This window comes from Ovis canadensis, chromosome 7 (genome assembly GCF_042477335.2).
Source record: "Ovis canadensis isolate MfBH-ARS-UI-01 breed Bighorn chromosome 7, ARS-UI_OviCan_v2, whole genome shotgun sequence".
Classification (NCBI taxonomy): Eukaryota; Metazoa; Chordata; class Mammalia; order Artiodactyla; family Bovidae; genus Ovis; species Ovis canadensis.
In genome coordinates, this window is record NC_091251.1 from 61420242 (window position 1) to 61441830 (window position 21589).

General features: G+C 43.7%; 1 protein-coding gene across 1 annotated transcript in view; it reads left to right on the forward strand.

Annotated features, from left to right (window-relative positions):
• Positions 1-21589, forward strand: part of MYO1E (myosin IE) — a 214948-nt gene that overhangs the window by 43880 nt on the left and 149479 nt on the right. The window lies entirely within an intron of this gene.

Here is a 21589-nt window from a genome sequence, read left to right on the forward strand (position 1 = left end):
ATATATATATTGGAAACATTATTTTGAGATTTGTGACAATTTGAAAAAGTTTGCAGATGAACTACCTAGCCCATAAATTTCAAAAAAAAAATTTTTTTTAAGTCAGGTATGTCATAAAGGCATAAAATATAGATAATAGTCTATTATATCATTTATTATGATAAAATATACATGAATCTATTAGAAAAAGTTAAAATTTATCAAAATTTATGCACACACTTACAGACCATACATGTGCCATGTGCACTTGAGAGAAATGTAAAAAAGATGCTATATTCAATCATAACTGCATAAAATTAACTGTAGCATAGGCTGTACTATTGTAATAATTTTGTAGCCAGTGTTAATCCACTGTTTATGGGTAACAGGTAAGCCTTCCGGTCAACAGTAGGCTACTCCCAGTTAATTTGATGGGGTTGGGGGAGGGAGTGAAAAGTTGTATGTGGATTTTTTGACTGTGCAGGGGTCAGCACCCCTAACCCCCGAGTGTGTAAGGCCTGGCTATGGATTTTAGGAATATTTACTTTTCTCAAGCATTTACTTTTCCACGTGCTTAGCCTAGCATTTTTCATGCTGCAGTGTCATTTTAAACTAAGGCCATGGACCTAAGGCCAGCTATATACTATTCAGCCAGAAACTGGTAAAAGGAAGAGTGGAAAAGGGACGAGAGAGAAAAGTTAACCTTAAATGATCCTTGAAGTCAGCATCAGATACCTTGAGAAAGAAGCCACCACTGCTTGATTTTTAAGATCTTCAATTACAGTTCTTTGATTCTTAACCTTAAAAAAAGAATTCTACTGCAACCATTTCAAGCCATGTGGAATATCTATTACTGCTTAGGAATTTACTGTGGTTTTTCATTGATCGCAGACCCAGACTCTGGAATATGTATTAATTTATTTGGGCAAAGAGTGCAGGAATCCACATGCAAACTAAAGTGAACTTTCTGCTGAAACAGAATATTGAAGCTGGGAATGATTAATTCCTCAAAAACGAACCATTGGCATGAATAAATATTGAATTCAAGACGGTTATTTTGGGGAGTGTGCTTTTTAAAGTACGGAGGTATTCTAACCAACTTCCCATTTGAAAGGGAGGGTATGTTCCCCCCATGAACAATATTTGTTTAGCATCATTAGTAAATTATTAATCTGCATTCCAGTGTTACATGTTTGAAATACCAGTCCTGCCTGTCTGTGCTGCATTTGATCTCATTAATCAGGAGAGTGTTCTGGGAAGAGAGGGAATGACTGTGGTTTGCTCTTTTAAAGACCTTAAGATAGAATCAAAAGGCCTTGGTTATACAGGAAGGAGGCCTGTCTAGTGCTTGACAGCTGGCAGTTTCCATATCGAGTCATGTGATGCCATGAACTTGGAAGGAACACTAGACTGTGGGAAAGTTTGGGTGGGCTTCCTCCTCCCTCTGATTTGCAGATGTCCTAGGATGTCCTTCAAAGTGTTTCTGCAGCTCTTTTGAACAGATGTCAAAATCTCTTTTGGTTTGGAGCTACCCGAGATATTTATATCCTTTGGTCCATTTTCTTCTAACTGTGCATATGTAGGGTTGCTATTGGGGTATCTAATGAATTGGACTGGTAATAAGATTCCAGGGAGCTCTCCCTCTCGCTCCACCTCACTTTCTAACTATGGCACAGTGGGTGGGTCTGTCTGGTTCCCTCACTGAAGGAGGTTATGACAGTATGTACATCACAGTGTTGTTTGAGGGTTAAAAGGAATAACTCGTGCCATTTGGCCTGAGGTTTCCTCCACTAGAATGCAAGCTCCTTGGGGAAGCCGTATTCCCAATGCCTATAGCAGTGCCTGGCACACAGTAGGAGTTCAGTAAATATCTGATGAATAAATTAATACTGAGCACTCAGTAAATGTTAGTTATTATAGTCATTATTGATAATATTCTCATTCTTATTATTACTTATCTTAGCTTCATATTTAAATGTCATTTTGAGTCCCTCCTTACCGTCTGCTGATGGAACCTTGATGAAGCAGCTGTGGTGTTAGCACAGTGCTGGGTTTGGATCCTGATCTGCCCTATGTGCAAAGTTGCTTAATCTGTCTGAGCTAGTTTCTTCATCTGTCAGTTCAGTTCAATCGCTCAGTCGTGTCTGACTCTTTGCGACCCCATGGACTGCAGCTTGCCACGCTTCCCTGTCCATCACTAACTCCTGGAGCTTGCTCATACTCATGTCCATTGAGTCGGTGATACCACCCAACCATCTCATCCTCTGTCGTCCCCTTCTCCTCTTGCCTTCCACCTTTCCCAGCATCAGGGTCTTTTCCGGTTAATCAGTTCTTCGTGTCAGGTGGCCAAAGTATTGGAGTTTCAGCTTCAGTATCAGTCCTTCCAATGAACATTCAGGACTGATTTCCTTTAGGATTGACTGGTTTGATCTCCTTGCAGTCCAAGGGACTCTCAAGAGTCTTCTCCAACACCACAGTTCAAAAGCATCAATTCTTCAGTGCTCAGCTTTCTTTATAGTCCAACTCTCACATCTGTAAATGGGGATAATGGTGCCCTCTCACAGAATTTAAGTGTGTCCGATATCTCTGCCTTTGTTTTCTTGAATATATGGTCATAAACAATCTAGTATTTACTCCATTTCTTGGATGTTTGCATGCCCTACTACTTAATCCTGTAGGCGCTATAGACTCCACACTGGAGCCCACTGAAGATTGCCCAATGTATGGAGGTCTAATGCAGTCCTTTCCCGGGGAAGAGCCATGTTGAGATTTGTCTCAAGTGGCCAGGGATTTGTCTCTCTACCTGGCTCAAAGTATCTGTGTTTGGATCAGACTCATCTCTGGACAGCTGAAATTGTGTATGTCCTTTCAATTTCCATGATTTGTGTTCATAAGATACTGACAATAATGCTACTTCATGTTCTGTGGGTTGGAGAGATATGAAAAACACCACCACCTCTAGGAGTTCCCAGAGGTTGTAAAATTAAGTTTCTCACACCCTTCCCAAAACGTCTGGTCAACGTCTGGCCAATCATCGACCCAGTGCAGGTCGGTTCCTTTCCAGAGCCTAAAGTCTTGATAGTTAGAGCCTGGGAATGGGATCAAGTTCTCTTCCCTCCTACAGAATCTTTCATCCAGGCCACGCTCTGGGAGGTAGCCTGTGTCCAAGTTGAAGCCACTTCGCCAGTGTTAGCACATGCACGGCTCTGCTCCTACCTCTGATCTTTGGTTTGAGCAAAGGCCAAATCCCACAAGGCCTTTTAGCGCCTGATTAATACCCAGGGGTGAACTTTCTCTCACCCTTTTTGTTGACATCTCTGTCACCTGGACCTTTGCCTGCTGGGGGTAGTGTGACAGAATCAGACATCATCACAGCTGCTCCTGTTGGAACCAGCCCATCACCCTGCAGTCCTGCCACCGCGCTTCCTTGCCTTCAGAGGTAGGAACCTCCGGGAGGCTTTGCCCTCTCCTCCTCTGCCTCCTTTCAACAGAGGGTGAGCTCCTGCACTCGTGTCCGAAGTGCCCATGCTGTTGGGCCCACCCCCTCCCCTCTCAAGACAGAGAGGAGACACATATGCTCCATGAAAGAGTGAAGTGGAAAAACAGCTTCCCCTGCTAAGGGAGATGATACCACCATGGCTGTGGTAGTTCCTTTTCCTGCTGAGACTCCATGCAGTAAGCTTCCCCAGCACCAGGTTCCGGTCCCTAAGGGTTGTTGTTTAGTCACTAAATTGTAGCCCGCCAGGCTCCTCTGCCGTGGGATTTCCCAGGCAAGAATACTGGAGTGGGTTGCCGTTTCCTTCTGCAGGGGGTCTTCCTGACCCAGGGATTGAACCTAGGTCTCCTGCATTGGCAGGCGGGTTCTTTACCACTGGGCCACCAAGGAAGCCCTGTGGTATGTTAGATGATTGCCAAATCCCAGTGCTTATAATCTTCCTGCTGTCCTCTTCTTTACTCTCCGAGGAGTTCCCTGACTTGCTGTCTTAAAACCCTTTTTACATCAATGGGAAGTGGGCAGAATCTGAGCCACTCAGCCAGTAGAGGTAGACTCTCAGCTGGATGCTTTTGAATCCTTTTCCAGTGTCTTTTCTAGCATATTGTTGAAGGGAGGAGTTTATGCAGTGATCACATCTTTAATTAAAGCATAGATATAAAATAAACTGGTAGCAGTGAATATTTTATTATTATTATTTATTTTATTTTAGATTCTTTTTCTTTTGTAGCCACACTGTGTGGCTTACAGGATTTTAGTTCCCCTGACCAGGGATTGAACCTGGGCCCTTGGCAGTGAAAACACCAAGTCCTAACCACTGGACCAGCAGGAAACTCCTAGCAATGCATATTTTAACACAAAAGCAAGGTCCATAGACAAAATCAGAAGGATAAAATCATAGAAATGTAAATCTGTTGTGTAAGATTGTGTAGGAGTCATTTAGACTCAGAGAATTATTTAAAAACCAACAGATATCACAGCTAATGTGATGTTGAAAAACATCTTGTGACTTTAAGTTGGAAGGTGGGTTCAGTCTGATCACCCAACTAATGTCTGTGCAATTTTCCAGAGGAAGTGAGAATTATTTGTGTACTGAGAGAAATACATAGCCGTCTGGGTTTTTCTTTTTCCATATAAGCACCTGATAATAAAAAAGTATACCCAGTAGAAGAGGAATGAGATCTTTGAGTTTGATGAGAGTTTGGTGTTTAATGTATCTGAGACCATGAAGAACGTGTGCTGAAATTTCTTCCTGTTACTTTGGAAGTTCCAGTTGTTTTGCTTTGAGAAGATTCTTGATGCTTCCACATTCTGATTTCCTGGATGGCCCTGGTCACAGGTCACAGAAGTCAGAGCTGGAGAAGGTTGTGAGGGTCCAGCCATGTCCCCCATTTGACAGGAGAGAGGATCAAGGCCAGATACCGGGAGTTCAAAAACTTGCCTAAGCTGATACAGGGTCAGGACAGGTGTGGTGAAAACAGACACCAAGCTTCCTCACTCAGCAGCTTTCCCCCAGCCTCGATCAGTTTAATTTTAACTAACTTTATTAATTTACCAAAAGATAAGGAGGGTATGATAGGTTAGCTTTGAAAATGACTATTAGTATGCCTTCATGTTAAGAAGCTTACACAGTGATTGGACAGGTACATCTTAGTACCTGTTTTCTAAAGGCTGTATTACTAGATTGCACTGTCAGACACTAGGAAATCCGAGTTGAAATGGTAAATCGTCCCCACTCATGGTTTCTCTGGATGCTGGGTGCTGGTCAGCTGATCTCACACCCTGCTGACTGGGACTCACTACAGGAATTTAAGGCCTTCAGTCAAGCTTTGATCATTTCCACAAAATCCCTGGTTATGTAATTTGGAGATTTTTTTTCCCCTCCTATTAGAAAAGGAAAACTGAATTAGTTTAGATTGTGAAACCCTGCTGAAAGGGGAAGATATTAATAATTCTCCAGGCTAAAGTCATATCTTTGTAAAAAGTCTTAGAATGCTAAAAATAAAAGCAAATCCAAGGATTATTTTAAACTTGTGACTTGCAGTTGAAATAAGCTGGATTCTCCTCAAGACCTTCCTTGCCCCCTGATAGAAGTAAAGGCCTAGGAATCTTTTAACATCTTTAGGATATAAGACTCCTTCTCAGTCTGAAAGTTTACTCAGCAGTCAGGCTGAAGCAGGTGCAACACTTGGGCATTCGTCAATCAATAATTCTGAGGCTCTGCTCTGTGTTGCTTTCTGTGTGAGTTGCTCAGATAGGAATAAACAGTCAGGACACAGCTCTCATCTACCTGGGCTTCAGGGAGAACACTCATGGTTTGGGGAACTTGGGGAACTCTGTGTGTCTGCATCTCTGAGATGCTTCTTCCCCACTTCTCACCTTGAAGCAACCCAGATTCTCCAGTCTCCTGATCGCTCCCCTAAACCTGCCAAATTCCCAAGACAAGACATCCTGATTTTCTAAGATTATTCTCTCTTACTCAACTCAGGATTAAACATTTTTTTTTTCCTTTTAAAATTTTCAGCTCTTCAATCACAGTTCTTTTATTATTATTATTATTATTATTATTATTATGCCATGTTGCGTGGCTTGCAGAATCTTAGTTCCCTAACCAGGGATCGAACGCAGGCCTGCAGCTGTGAAAGCGCTGAGTCTACTAGGCCTCTAGGGAATCCCCTACCATTCAGGGTTTAACTTATTTGACCAGTACTTGCATTTCTGTGTGTTCACAGTCTAGGGACACTGCATAGTGAGTTTAGTGTGGGCTTTCTAATGTTTGGTTGTCATATACTCTGCCTCATTGTCCACATAGATACAGGTACTTATCTGACTTTGTGCTGTGTTCTTTGACCTCAGAAAATAGTTACCCTACCTTCTCCCAACCAAGCCTTCTTTTCCCATTTATCATTTGTAGCCAACACGGGTCCTGTCTTTTCCCACTATCTTTTCAAGTCTTTTCCACTTTTATAACCTCAGCCAGTGTGTCAGACTTGGTGATGTTGAAGCCAAGCTATGAACTCTATGAAGAAAATAGGGTGGTTGACCTTATGCTGGAGTGGATAGCCTTCCCTTCTCCAGGGGATCTTCCTGACCCAGGGATTGAATCTGGGTCTCCTTAATTGCAGGCAGATTATTTACTGAGCCACCAGGGAAACCCTAGATATATGTACTTGTCTGGCTTTGTGCTGTGTTCTTTGACCTCAGAAAATCTAGTTACCCTACCTTCTCCCATCTAACACTTCTTTTCCTATTTATCATTTGTAGTCAATGTGGGTCCTGCCCTCTAGGACCAAGGCCACGGGGAAGGATGCCCCACTTCATTCAAAGGTACAGGTGGGACAAGGGGAGATTCCCTCTCCTGCCCCTTTACGTCTTGAACCTCAGATGTCTCTAGGATTCTGTTTTTATCCTGTTTTGGAAGCTTCCTCTGCCTCCAGGCAGCCAGCAGGGGCTCCTGGGGTCAGAGAAGTCACAGTGGGCACACGATGGGCTTGTAGCTCTGAATTCAAAACACCAGAGCCCCAGAAGCTTAGTAATAATAGAAGGTGACAATCACATCTTCTTAATCTATTCCTCTGAATGTCCATGGTACATTATACATTGGAATATTACACAGCCATAAAAAGGAACGAAATTGTGCCATTTCCAGAGACGAGTGGACCTCAAGATTGTTGTATACAGTAAAGTAAGTCAGAAAAGGAAAAACAAATATCATATATTAACACATATATGTGGAATCTCGAAAAATGGTGTGCACAAACTTATCTGCAAAGCAAAAATAGAAATACAGATGTAGAGAACAAATGAATGGACACCATGGAGGGAAGGGGGTGGGATAAATTGGGAGACTGGGATTGACATACATACATAACTATGCATAAAATAGGTAACTAATGAGAACCGACTGTATCACAGAGGGAGCTCTATTCCGTGCTCTGTGATGACCTAAATGGGAAGGAAATCCAAGGAAAACGGGGTATATGTACACATGTGGCTGATTCCCTTTCCTGTCCAGCAGAAACTAACACAACATCGTAAAGAACTATACTCCAGTTAAAACAACAAGGCGACAACCTCCCAGAAACTCTTGTGGGCCAGCCAGATCAATGCCCTGCTGCTTTCCCCTAACCTTGAGTCCCCCTCCCCCATAGCACACACCAGAGCTGACGCAGTGCCCACGGCTACCCTTAATGCTTTTTTGTATTTTTTGTAATTTTGTTGAAGTGTAGTTTATTTACAGTGTTTTGTTAATTACTGATGTACAGCAAAGTTACTCAGTTATATATATATTTATACACATTCTTTTTCAAACTCTTTTCCATTATGGTTTATGACAGGATATTGAATATAGTTTCTGGAGAGTGGGTAAACAATAAGGTCCTACTGTGTAGCACCCTTAATTCTTGAATGGGAATTTTAATTCTCATGTTGAAACTGTTTATATATCATGTTCAGAAATGACCACATTTCATCAAAACTAAGTCTCCATTGGTTTATTTTTTTAAGAAACTGATTTTTATTTTCTGTCAACTGTTTCCATTTTCTGTTGCCATCGATTTTTAAGAAGCACCATTTAAGATGTATATTTAGGAAAGAAAAATGCTATTGACTTAAAAGAGTTATGTCATCAATTTTAAGATACAGTCTGATTTCAGCTATGTTAAAAAGCAAAAACAAAACAGCGTGCTTTTCTCCCCTCCCCTCTCCACCAATGTGCTTCTTAGAATCAATAAACTCTGGGTCAGGACTCAATTAGATTTCACTTTCCCCTCTGACAGAACTACTTAGGTTGTTAAAATAGCCAGGTAAGCAGGACAATTTCCTTTCAGCCTATCACAGGCTCTCTGACTTCCTTCTCCTGTGCTCTGTAAGTACTTTGAACTTGAAGAACACTTAACTGTTCTCTCAGTTGGTCTGGATTGTTTGACCATTTAACCACAAAAGGTTTGGGTTTTTATGTCTCATAGTGCTGTGGATTTTTTTCCTTTTAATTTCACCTTTTAAAACTAAAAAATAGCTCATTAAACTAAATAGCTTACTTAGTTTCTAAAACTAAAAAGCAGCTCATCAAGGTCAAGTGACCTTGACGTTTGACATGACCTTTGACCTTGTCAAAACCACTTGTAGGTATAGATACAGCTTCACTGTGACAGTTTCTTAAGCTGTAAAGGTAACGTGAGCTATACTTAGTCACTCGGTCGTTTCCTATTCTTTGCCACCCCATGGACTGTAGCCTGCCAGGCTCCTCTGTCCATGGGGATTCTCCAGGCAAGAATACTGGAGAGGGTTTCCATGTCCTCCTCCAGGGGATCTTCCCAACCCAGAGACTGAACCCAGGTCTTCCACATTGCAGGTGGATTCTTTCCTGTCTGAGCTACTAGGAAAGCCCAAAGGTGACATAAAGGACCCATTTTCTCGGTAAAGACCGGTAAGCATCATCCAGGGAGAAGGGCAATACTGAGAAGTGGCCAGCCAGTGAAGGGAAAAAGGCAGGCAGTTAAGAGAGATCTCATATGCTGTTATGTCTCCTTTCCCTTGTCCAGAAATCCTTCTGACAATTTCTGACAGTATTCTTTAATATGTGATTAGGAACTTGTCTAAGAAGGGAGCCTATTTATTTTTGAACAGCTACATTTATTAGAAATGTGAGGGTGACTGTTTCTTTTGTTTTTCTCTTTTAAAAGAATTTTACATAATCCATTTTTAAAATTCAAATAAATTACAGGTTACCACAGAAACCTGGTGTTTGAGCTAAAATTTACTTTTTTATGACATTTATCCATTCATCCTGGTTCTGCTCCTCTAGAATTACCCAGCCATGAAAGTCTTTCTAATCCATTATCATGTCCTCCTTCTCCTCTGAGACAGAAGAAATGCAGGAAATGTCCAGTTCCTATCAGAAATGAACTTAATTTCAAGTTCAGCTCTACAGTTTACTCACTGTGTGATCTTGGGTAGCTTACTCATTTTTCTCTACTTTAAAATGGGAATAATAAAGCGTTTTATGAGAAGTGGATTAGTTGGTACATGTACAGTACCTGGCAAATAGTAAGTGTTCAGTGTTAGTATTCTTAGTCACTATTCTGGTCGGCTCCTATTATTCTCTACCTCCCAGATTCAACAAAAACATCTTAACTACTTTTAACCTCTTAATTTCTATGAATGGCGTCACAAGTGTTCCAGTCTTGGAAGTTTGAAATCCTGATGTCATTTTCTTTTTTTTCCTTCAATCTTCCCTTGATTTCAGTGTCTGATCAGTTATCAAGTCTGCTACCCGCCCGTTCCTCTAATTCTTAGGACCACTCATCTTGACAGTTGTAAGAATCTACCACCTGGTTTCCTTGCCTCCAGCTTTGCTCCGACAGTGTGGTTGAAACAGTAGGGACTTTCATGATAGTCTCACTCGAGTTCATAATCTGATTCCACCACATACAGCAATGAATGGACACTTTGAGACTTTGGTCCAGTGTCAATGAGATGGGAATCTGTTTCTTTCAGAGTGAAGATTGTTGGGTAATGAGATAAAATAGTAAGATATGTCTGAGGCGGTCTGGACACACCTGAGGCATTCATTAAGTGCCAGGTACCCTCCCCAACCTGTCCGGTTCATTCTACATTCAGTGACTACGTGAATTCCTGATATCAGTGTTTAAATTACATAGTACCTTGCTTAAAGACCCTCCGTGGCTTCCTGTTTCCTATTAAGGCATGTCTAACATCTTCAGCACACATGGAATGTGGAACAGATGTTCTCGAGCCAGGCTGGGTGTGCCGGAATACTGGCTCCGTGACTTGCTAACAGCCTTGGACAAGTTTTGGGACTTCTGCCTCAGAGTTTTTTCTTTTGTAGAATGGGAGTGATAATAACATCACTACCTCATGTTGTTGTTTAGTTGCTGAGTCATATATAATTCTTTGTGACCTCATGAACTGTAGCCCACCACTCTCCACTGTCCATGGGGATTTCTCAGGCAGGAATACCGGAGTGGGTAGCCATTCCCTTCTCCAGGGGCTTTTCCCGACTCAGGGACTGAAGCCGCATCTCTGGCATTGGCAGGCAGATTCTTTACCATGAGCCACCAGGGAAGCCCCACCTGCCTCACAGAGAAGGTCCCTGATGCCAGTGCTCTCAAGCCCGTCCCAATATCCCATCAGCTTTCTTTCCTGGCACATTCTCATGACTCTTCTGTACTCTTAGTCTCCTCGTAAGCCAGATAATTTGTTATCCCAAATCTGTCTCTCACTTCTGCCTCCCCTTCTCTTAAGGGTTTCTGTTGCTGCTTTCTTCACAAATTATCTCCTCTGTTGATTACCTTGGAGTGATGAGTTTAGAGTTCGCCCCAAGACTCTGGACTATTTCTATGATTTATATCAGATTAAATTCTCTCAGCTCCCTTCCAGGTTTCTTTAGGGAAGAGGATGAGAAGAACATGCCTTACTGTACATGACTCTTATCAAACTCTTAGAATTGTTTGTTAGCCTGTCTTTATGCCTCATTGGACTGTAAGCCCCAAGGGAAATGAGAGAAGTACCTGTCTTGTTCATCTCCATCTCCCAACTCATAGCAAGGTGTCTGGATGTAATAGGTACTCAATACGTATTTATTGAAAAGATGGATGGAGAGCATTTTGGCATTTCCAAGTTGCAAATATCAGATGCGCTTCTTTTCTCCCTAGGACGAAACTACTTCTAGCAAGAATGCAGTCCAATGCTGTAGAATACTCTTGGGTTCCTGAGATTATTTGGGGAGCTTTGCTATTGATAAAGCCATGGAAAGTTGACTCTTAGCATATATGAGTGATATCTTTATCATATCCACTTTAACAAGTACTTGGACTGAATTCAGATTTATTTTCCTAGTATATTTTTAATTTTTAATGTATATTATTTGCTTTATATGATAGCTTACTTACCTAGCATGGTACTTTCATAGAAAGAATGAAAAATAATTGCTAATGAACTCAGAAGAACTCACATAAATCCTTTGTGAATTCTGCAGTGGAAAGCAACAGAACCAGTGTTTGATATACACGTGATGAAATGAACTTTGTCATTGAAAGACCAGTTTATTTGGCAAAAAGTGATCAGAAACAGAGTAGGAAGGACAAGGGTAGAAAAGCGTATGCAATCGTTTGGTCTTAATATCAGAATTCTTCCTGGATTTTATTCACTTCCATTCCATTCCTTTCTTTCTCTTCTCTAATACGGCTGGAAACAGAGAGTACTACCCACAATTTTTTTTTTTTGGCAGACTAGGGTAAAAGTTAATTAACATTTTGGCCTCCAGTCTGGAGAGAAGACCCTGTTCTCTTTGTAATGGGTGCTGTCAAGGAAACTTTTCAAAGGCAGAGGGGAAAAATGGTGCCCACTCCACTGTTAAGGATTTTTATGAGGGTCAAGTAGCCTTGGCGAGGATTCAGGCCGGAAGGACTTGGCTGCTGCAGAGAATGCCACAGCCCTGTGACAGGTTAGATTTGCCATAGCCCTGCATTCACTAAATTCCATAGCCGGTGAGAGATTGCTGCACTCTGGCCCAAGACTTTCTCGTATGCTTTTGTTTTTATTTTTTTGCAAGTGCAGGTTGGGTAGCTTGCTGCTCTCTCTTTGCTCACTTTCCCTCTTGCTATTCATGCCCCTTCTTAGAATCACCATAAGCCAAATCACCTTAAGACTTGTCCCTCCAGGCATCAACATACGAAATATTCTATGAGATCCACACAGCATTCCAAAATGTGTTTCAGTAACATAATGTGTCTCAAATAAGCCAATGAGACACGGCTTATTTGTTCTGGGAAAGTCTGATTTCATGCTCAAGTTCCACCCTATGTGAGTTTTTATGCTAAGCGTCAGACAAATGTTAACATTAATCTTGACCTGTGTGTGTGTACTAAGTTGCTTCAGTCCTCTCTAACTCTTTGCGAATCTATGGACTCTAGCCCGCCAGGCTCCTCTGCCTGTGGGATTCTCCAGGCAAGAGTACTGGAGTGGGTTGCCATGCCCTCCTCCAGGGGATCTTCCTGACCCAGGGGTCGGACATGCATCTCTTTCATCTATCTGCGTTGACAGGCATGTTCTTCACCACTAGTGGTGACCTAAGGTGTGCTAATTTTATTACTTTTATTAATAGCAGCAGTAGCATTGGAGCATTATTTCCAAAGGCAAAGGATTCAAGGAGAGATTGAGGTGATAGTATGAAGTCATTCAGCCTTGCTAACAGCTCAGTGAAGTGCCATTATTATTTGACCGATAAGGCAACTGAGGCATGAAGAAATTAAGTATAGTAATTGGCCAAATGTTTTTCTTGGAAGGTCAGGACTAGATTTTTTTTCTAAGGTTCCTTTAAACCCTGAGAGATTAAAATTCTTATTTGGGTGGAGATGGCGCATCAGGTCAAAGATGAAGCAGAAGGGACTTCCCTGTGGTTCAGTGGCTAAGACACCATACTCCCAATGCAGGGGGCCCAGGTTTGATCCCTGGTCAGGGAACTAGATTCTACATGCCACAGCTAAGAGCTGGCACAGCCAAATAAACAAACATTTTAGAAAAGATACAGCAGATGGAGTGAGAGAGGGAGAGAGAGGTGCAGGGGTGTGTACTAGTGAAAATCTTCGGGAGACAGATATAACATCCTGTGCTGCCTCACAACATCCAGGGAAGTAAGGGGAGAAGCTGTTTAGCTTCACAGAGCTGTGAAGGAGACTTTGGATCTTCTTCCAGGTCAGAGGTTGAAAACTGTTGGCCCCTAGCCTCCATTGGGCCTGGAGATGCATTCATTTGGTCCATGCATTAAAAAAAAAAAAAAAAAAAAAGAACTAGAATTTAAAAATCAAAGATTTCATGTGAAAATCCAGATTTCCAGCTTCTCTAGAAAAAGATGGAATCTGGCAACCTGGAGTCTTCATTTCCTAGGGTGAATAGAAGCCGCATAGTGGCTGCCCTCCTCTTCAGATCCTGTCCCTGCAGTCAGCATAGCTTCCTCACTGCCAGAGTCATTCTTTCATTATCTACCCGAACCCTGTAGGCATTTGCCTCTCAACCACCTCTTTGGAGCATGGTTTCTCATCCTTGCTATTGCTGACATTTTGGTCCTGATAATTCTTTGTTGTGAGGGGCTATCCTACATGTTGAGGGGGGTTTAGCAGTATCCCTGGGCTCCACCTATAAGATGCCAATAGTATGCCTTCTTCAGTGTGACAACCAAACGGAAATCCAGAGTGCCCAGTGCCCCCTGTGGAGAAAAATGGCCCCATGAGAGCCACTGGGGTTGCATAATGAGCCTGTGCCACTGGCAGCTCCGTCTCTAAGCCTCTCTGTTATCAGTTTCTGGATATGAGAATCTGATTGGTCTTGCTTGGCTCAGGGGTCTCCTCCTGGAGTCAGGTGGCAAGATGGCATTGACTATCATGACTGCCATCTCCTGCAGAAAGGGAGCAGATCAGGCAAACCAATAGGGCCCATTTTAAGAAGAAGGATGCAAAAGATGCTATGTGGAACCAGAAAGTCCAAGTGTAACTCTCAATAGCATAACAGTCTTCACTTTCCAAAGGATGTTCTTTGTACCTGTTCCCTCATTTACTTTTCTCTTTGTCATTCTATGAAATAGCTTAGGCTCATAGTTTGTCCTTCTCTTTCAGCAGATGAGGAAGCAGAGGTTAAGGTTGCTACCTCAGGGCACTAGAGGGACTAGAGGGACTTCCCTGGTGGTCCAGTAATTAAGAAGCTGCCTCCTAATGCAGGGGCCTCAGATTCGATCCCCTGTGCTACGGGGCAGCTAAGCCCAAGTAGAGCCACAGTTAAAGTGAAGCCTACATGCTGCAGTGGAAAGCTGGCCTGCCACAACTAAGACGCAGCACAGCCAAGTTAATAAATATATATATATTAAAAAAAAGCCATTAGATAGAGGAAGGACCAGAACCCAGGCTTTTTGCAGCCCACTGCCCTTCCGGTTACCCCTGAACTGGCAGCCCCTGGTAATGCAGCACCCTGTCTGCTCAAGGGGGATTGAGGGAGAGAGCAAAACCAGCCGTCACCAGACAGCCCGGCCCTGAAAACATGAGCGACTCGGTCACTCCTGTCTGCAGAGCGGGTTTCTTTGGCAGGAGGCCACCCTGTCTAAGTCCTTCTCCGGTCCGTCTGGGTGTAACCCAGCCATGATGGTCTCTCTCGGGTTTCAAATGCACAGGAACAATTAAGTCATTCTCATAATTTCATGTGGTACAGAAAGTCCCAAGCCAAAAATACCATCCTTGCTTCCTACTTTTAGACTTCCAGGGAACTTCCCCCTCCTTCTCTCCCTACAATTCACTTTAATTCCTTCTATTTTTCTCTTGGATGCATTGGCCAGATACGGGGTCCTAGTTTATTTAACGAGGAGCTTCAGACCCAACACAAATAAAAATAAACCCAACCTCCATTTGGCAGAAGTGGTGAAAATAGGGAATTGTTGGTGGCCCTCAAGTACAGAAGGTTAAAACACAAAAGAATGTTCAGATCTCATCTCCAGTGTATGGAAATAGAAGAGCTGATGACCATGTGATCACAAAAGAACGACGGGGTGACAAGGGAAGCAGTTGTGTCTAGCATATTCCTATTATTTTCCTGGCTACTAGGTAACCATAATCAAGTCACATTCTTCAACTCCAGTATGTAAAATTTCTTGTCTCATAGGACTGTGACATCGGTCCTGTGTTGCTTCCTTAAAATAATCTTTCTAGGTCTTTCTCAGACGCACATTAACAGTTATTTGCCGACAGACAACGGATTGGTCTTTGTGTACACACATACTCGGGGGCACACACAGAGTCTCTGCCTTGGTGCTTGTTACACATTGCTGGACCACCATTTAGGTTATGTCAAGAAGAAAGTAAATAAAATGAACTCCAGTTCCAGATGATTTGAAAGTTCCCTCTGCAGGAATAAATAATGATAAGCTTATTTGTCACATGTCTTCTCCCTAGAGCAAAAAACTTCTCAGAAAACTTTAGCCTGCATCAGAATCACTTGGAGAATTCATAAAAACCCTGATTGCTGGTCCCACTCTCACCCCCAGAGCTTCTCATTTGGTAGGTCTCAGGTGGGGCCAAAACTTTGCATTTTTAATAAGTTTCTAGGTGTTGCTGTCTGGAGGTCCCTTTTGTGAACTAGACTAATCATGACTGGTGCTTTGGGGAATTCCCTGGCTGTCCAGTGGTTAGAGCTCTGCACTTTTACTGCCAAGGGCCTGAGTTCCACCCCTGATCAGTGAACTAAGATCCTGCAAGCCGTGTGGTGCAGCTTTAAAAAAAAGGTGTCAAAGTGGCATCCTACAGATCAATGAATAATTCCAAAGGGAAAATGTACCTTGAAAAAAAAAGAATGATGCTTTGATTACTAGGTTTCCCCAGCAGCAGTGCTGACTTGCTCCTTCTGCTTCTGTGCCTTCATTTGTGTTGTCCCTGGAAAGCCCCCCTCCTCCCATTGACCAATCAAACCCTCTGCATCTGGCAGGCCCAGCCTAAGTTCCCATTCCTTCACCTACCCTTTCCTGACTACTCCAGCTCATACTTGTCACTTCCCTTCTCTGAGCTCCTCGAGCTGTAGAATTGAACCTGTTGGCCTGCGTCGCGAGCACATTACTTGTTAGTACTTTCCCCATCAAGACTGAACACATTTGATGAATGAACATGACCATGCCTTATGTACTCTGTGTCCCTGCCCCTTGCAAGGGTTAAGGACACTGTAGATAACTCAACCACTTATTGATTGGTGAAGGTTCCAAGTGCATTCAGAGAAGAAATAGAATACCACCAACTGATATGGCCTGAGACACCCACCAGATTACATTTCTGAGGTGTGACCCCTTTGACTTCTGTGCTCAAAGCCCCAGATCCTTCTGCTTGATTCAGCATTGCCCAGACTTAGGTCTTTATAGGAAGGACATTATGGCCTGGCTCAGGATGGTGGATGCCCAGGACCACTCTTGAGGCCAGCTGGGTGGTTGTCATCACCACGCCTGTTGTCAACTGTGCATGAGACTCGGTCACTGGACCCCAGGGGGGTGTGATGGCTGGAGGGGTCCACCTGCAAGAAGTGTCAGGAGGAGGGGGAATGATGGTGATTGTGCTGGAGAAGTAGGTTGGGACCAGGCTGTGAAGGCCCTGTATGATGTATTAGGGGCTTGGGGTTTGTCCTATAGAAAATAAACATTTGTTTTTTGTTAAAGAAGGGCATAATCAGATTTGTCCTTTGGAATCATAATTGTGGAGGCCCCTGGCTTCTTATGGAGACAGCAAGAAACTAGCAGAGGCAAACTTGTGAAGAACAGTTGTTTTGGTTTGAAGATTTTCTTTATTTATGACTATGCTGGAACTTCATTGGTGCACTTGAACTTTCTCCAGTTGTGGTGAGCAGAGGCCCTTCTCTTATTGCAGTGCGTGGGCTATTGGACGTGTAGGCTCAGTAGTTGTGGCACATAGTCTTAGTTGCCCCATGGCATGTGGAATCTTCCCGGACCAGGGATCAAACCTGTGTCCCCTGCATTGGCAGGTGGATTCTTAACCACTGAACCACCAGGAAGTCTGAAGCCTGCTTTCTTGATAGTTGACTCTCCTCACCTTTCTTTAGCTACTGTTCTAGCTTCTTAGGGCTGCTGTGACGTTATCAAAAGCCAGGTGGCCTAAGACAACAGGTTACTCTCTCCCATCTTCAGAAGCTAGAATCCAAACTCGATAGGACTGTGCTCTTTCTGAAGGCTCTAGTGGAGCCTGCAGTCCCTGCCTCCATCATCACATGGCCTTCTCCTTCTCCCAACTGTGTCTGTCCTTAAGGACATCAGTCATCCTGGATTAAGGTTCACCTAATAACCTCCTCGTAGGGCTTCCCTGGTGGCTCAGTGGTAAAGAATCCACCTGCCAATGAGATGCAGATTCGATCTTTGGGTCAGGAAGATCTCCTGGAGGAGGAAATGGCAACCCACTCCAGTATTCTTGGCTGGAAAATCTCATGGACAGAGGAGCCTAGTGGGCTACAGTCCATGGGCTTGCAAAGAGTGAGTCACGACTTAGTGACTAAAACAACAACTCCTCTTAATTTGATTACCTCTACAAAGACCCTTTCCCAAGTCAGGTCACATTACAAGTACTGGGGGTTAGGGCTTTGACATATCTTTTCTTGGAGAGGGACGTGATTCAATCCATGGCAGACACTTGCTACCTCTTATTATTTTAGGGCTCAAGGAAGCAGTGGGCTTGCTGCTGTATCCAGCTAGTCAACTCACCTGTGTAATGTGTTCCTGGGGAGGGTTAAAAAGTTGCCTCCACCTCCAATAATGCCAACAGTTCACTTAAGTATTTATGCAGGGAGGGTACACAGGACCAAAGCAGCAGCAGATGAACTGATTACAAAGGCCAGTTAGGGTGCTCCTGCAAGTGAGAGATAATGAGGTCAAGTACGCCATGGCCGTGAGAATAGAGAGGGGGCGAGTAGATTGGAGGAACAGGTCCATTGTAGAGCCAATAGGGTTGGGTGTCAGGGCAGGAACGACTCAAGTGTCATTCTTAGCCTGTTGGAAAATGCGTCTTTATATGTGTATAAGTATACAATATCTATCTATATATTATATATGTATTCTTTTGGCAAAGATAAACAAAGCCTTGGAAACAAAAGTTTATTTTTCTTTGTCTGTTCCCAGTGAACTCAAATGATGCTTTATTGTGCTGGAAAGGAGAGTAATAAACTGGAAATGATGTGGAAGAAAGTGAAGAGCAACCGTGGAAGTCTGTAGGGAGTGATTGTCTCAGGACGTGGCAGCCACTCACCTGCCACGTGGGCACGACCCTGAAGGCCCTTCATTCAAGTCCATTCCCGGCCATTTTCTTCAGCCTGAGACTGGGCCACTGACTGACCGCCAGGGAGACTCAGATGTTTTGTGAACATAAGTTGCCAGGTCCTGACATCAGCCTCATAATGTTCTCTTCACCCTTCAGTAGACACTTTTGCATCTGTTATCTCATTTCGTTTTCACAACCTTGGCCAGTGGAAAATCCCTTGACAAGTCAGAAGAACTGAATTTAAGTCCTCCTGGGTTTTTTCCCCCCCTGGGAGTGGGGTTAGTGTTTACATGAGATACTCAACTTTGCAAAGCTCCATTTTCTCATTAACAGTGGCCCAATAACCCCCTTCTTGTAAGATCACTGTTGAGGATGAACATCAGACAGTGTTCACTGGCAGTGCGGAGTCTTAACCATCGAACCACCCAGGGATTCCCTTCTTCCAGGTTTTCTGGTCTTGGGGCCAGAGCTCTTTGCCATTCTATTCCTCTGGAAATAAAGCATAAATAAATAAAGAAGAGATAAGTTATGGGATTCCCTAGTGATCCAGTGGTTAGGACTCCAGGCTCCCACTGCAGGTTCTGACACCTGGTTGGGCTACTAAGACCCCATATGCTGCATGGCCCAACCAAAACCAAGATAGATTACAACTGAATTCCTAGAGAGGGTTTGCTTTAAACTCACTGGAATCCATGATAAGTTGCATACTCATCCAGAGGGCTAGATCAGGGGTTTGGGAGTGCTTGAAGCAAATCTTTGAGAGTGAAGGTGCAATGGAAATGTCAGCATTATAATTGGGATGAATGTAGATCAAATTGAGGAGGCGGTAGCTGCTGCTGTCTCTGTCCCTTTCCCACGCTGGCCTGTCCCAGCTGCTGTTATCTGTCAGCTGGACCTCTGCTTGTTCTCCTTCCAATAGAAAATGATTCGCAGAACCTCATCTTTCCAAGGTATTAATGCAATTGCTTGCGGATCTCATTGGCTCACCCGGACTCCAGGACTGCCCGAGACACTGGCGCGCGGCCACTGCTCAGGTCCCTGTGGCAGGGCCCCCGAGGGACATCCGCTTGGATTTAGTTTCACTCTGAAGTTAGAAAGCAGTGGGAATGATGCTTTCATGAGGTCTGCCCCTTCACCTTCTGTCTCTGTGCTGGCCTGCGTTTCCCCAATAGCGGTGCTTCCCCAGGGCCCTTCTACCTGCTCACAGCCCATCCTCAGGCCCCTGATTGGAGGTCCACGTCAGGGTCCCTCCCATGGAGATGTTAGCCCGAGGTGCAGATGCAGGCACCAGAAAGCTTGCTGCCACATTGCTCATAACCCAAAGGGCCATCCACAGGGCTTTTCAGATGGATGGCTTCTTGAGCAAGTAACTCACAGTCTGAGAACTTCTAACACCTTGTTTGTTACATGTAGATTTCAAATATCCAGGCTGATTATAAGGACTTTGAGATGAAGAGTATGAAAACACTTTCTAAATTGCAGATGGTTTTACAAATGTGAGAGGGGATATGATGTGAAAAGAGTCCTTTGAGGCCTTTTACAAACAAAGGCATTTTTATATATTTAAACTCTTGGCACTCGCAAATTTGCATTTGAGGGTTTGCCAATCTGGGGAGCAATCTCATAGTAGTTTGCAGTTTAGCTGAGGTGTATATATTTTCATCCATCCATAAATGTGACTATCTCACAGGAAGATGAGAAGTGAACAGATAAAGTAGTAGAGGTTATAAAATACGATTGCATTACAGAGTCTTTCAAGGCTCATGAAAACATATTTGTGTATGCCTTTTATGCCTCAACCAAAGGGCTCTGGATTATTGGGAAAGAATGAGACAGAAAGGTAAAAATTAGAAATACATTGTGTAATAAGGTAAACCATAAGTTCACTCATAAAACAATTAGTAAGCATAGCAAGAAAAAAAAAGCAATAAACACCATTATTATGAACAGTTTCTGTATTCTGGTGTTCTAGAAGAACTTCTGGGGTTAAATTTAATTTTATTACATTTAACTGTTGGCGGGGGTGTGGAATGCCCCGCCCAAGAATATGCAGATGCAATTACCAGTGGGTTTTATTGATTGTTTAAGGTATGAGTATTGACTTCCCTCCCACCTCACATTCTGGGATGTAGGCAGTGCGGGGTTGGCGTGGAGCCCTCCGGCTGTCTAGGGTGCAGGCTCCCTCCCATTTTCCACTCTGTCACCCCTAGGGTGTGGTGCTGATCTTTATGGACTCTGGCCACCACCTGCCAATTTGGAGCAAGAGAGGGAGGGGGAGGGGGGCCACACCCGTGCCCTTCTTTATGATGTGCGCTAGGGCTTTCGCACATCCCTTCCGCTTCCGTCACCTGCCACACCTAGACACACAAGAATCTGGGAATGAATTCTTTGTTGTGAGCAGCTGTGTGCCCAACTAAAAGCCAGAGACTGTATTGCTCAAGAAAAGGAAGCCTCGTGTTGGGGAACAATGACAGGAGCCAACACAGTTCGGCCTCCTGTCTGCCCGGGAGCTGATGGCTCAGGTGGGAAGAAGTCTGCAGGGAGGAGGAGACGAGTTGATGCAAGAAACTGTGACTCAGAGCTTACCCAGTCTGCTAGGGAGTTCCTGGGGTAGTTTAGTGCTGATTGTATTTTTGGTTTCACAAGGAAAGGTATCATTTGAATTAAATTATCATTGAGCGATTTTTAGACTTTCCGTTTGATATGAAGGCTGCTCAGAGGCAGTTGTTTAAGAGAGGAAAAAGCAAGTGCTGACTTCCTGGCATGATACAGCTCATCCTGTGTGCTGCTTGCTGAAGCCAGCCCGGCACTCAGGGAGAGGCTGTTTTCTCCTGTTGGACAGGAGCAAGTTCACACAGCACCAGCCTCAGACAAGATTTCTCTGAAACCATGTTCAAGTGAGGCCAGACAAGGCCACTGCCCAATTTCCTCTAAGCACAGACCAAAATACGTTTCCTGTACAACCCACTATACCCACCAAGCATCCTCACCAACTCCCTGCCCCCTCCACCCCAACTAATAGACGTAGCCACTGCTACTTTACCATTTTATGATCTGGTCATCTCATCACTGCTCACTGTGAATAACATTTATTGAGATACTCAATCCTAGAATCACCACATTTTCTGACAGCACCCAGTCTAGAGCAAACCCTTGCCTCCTTAGAGCGCCCTAAAAACCACCCAACACAAGCCCATCCTGGAAGAGATTCTGGTGCCTTCTTTCTGAGAAGGTCCTTCCGTTCCCCATGATGCCTACTCTCCCTCCCCTCAATGAATAATGAAGCCAGCTTGTGCAACCATGTATAAAC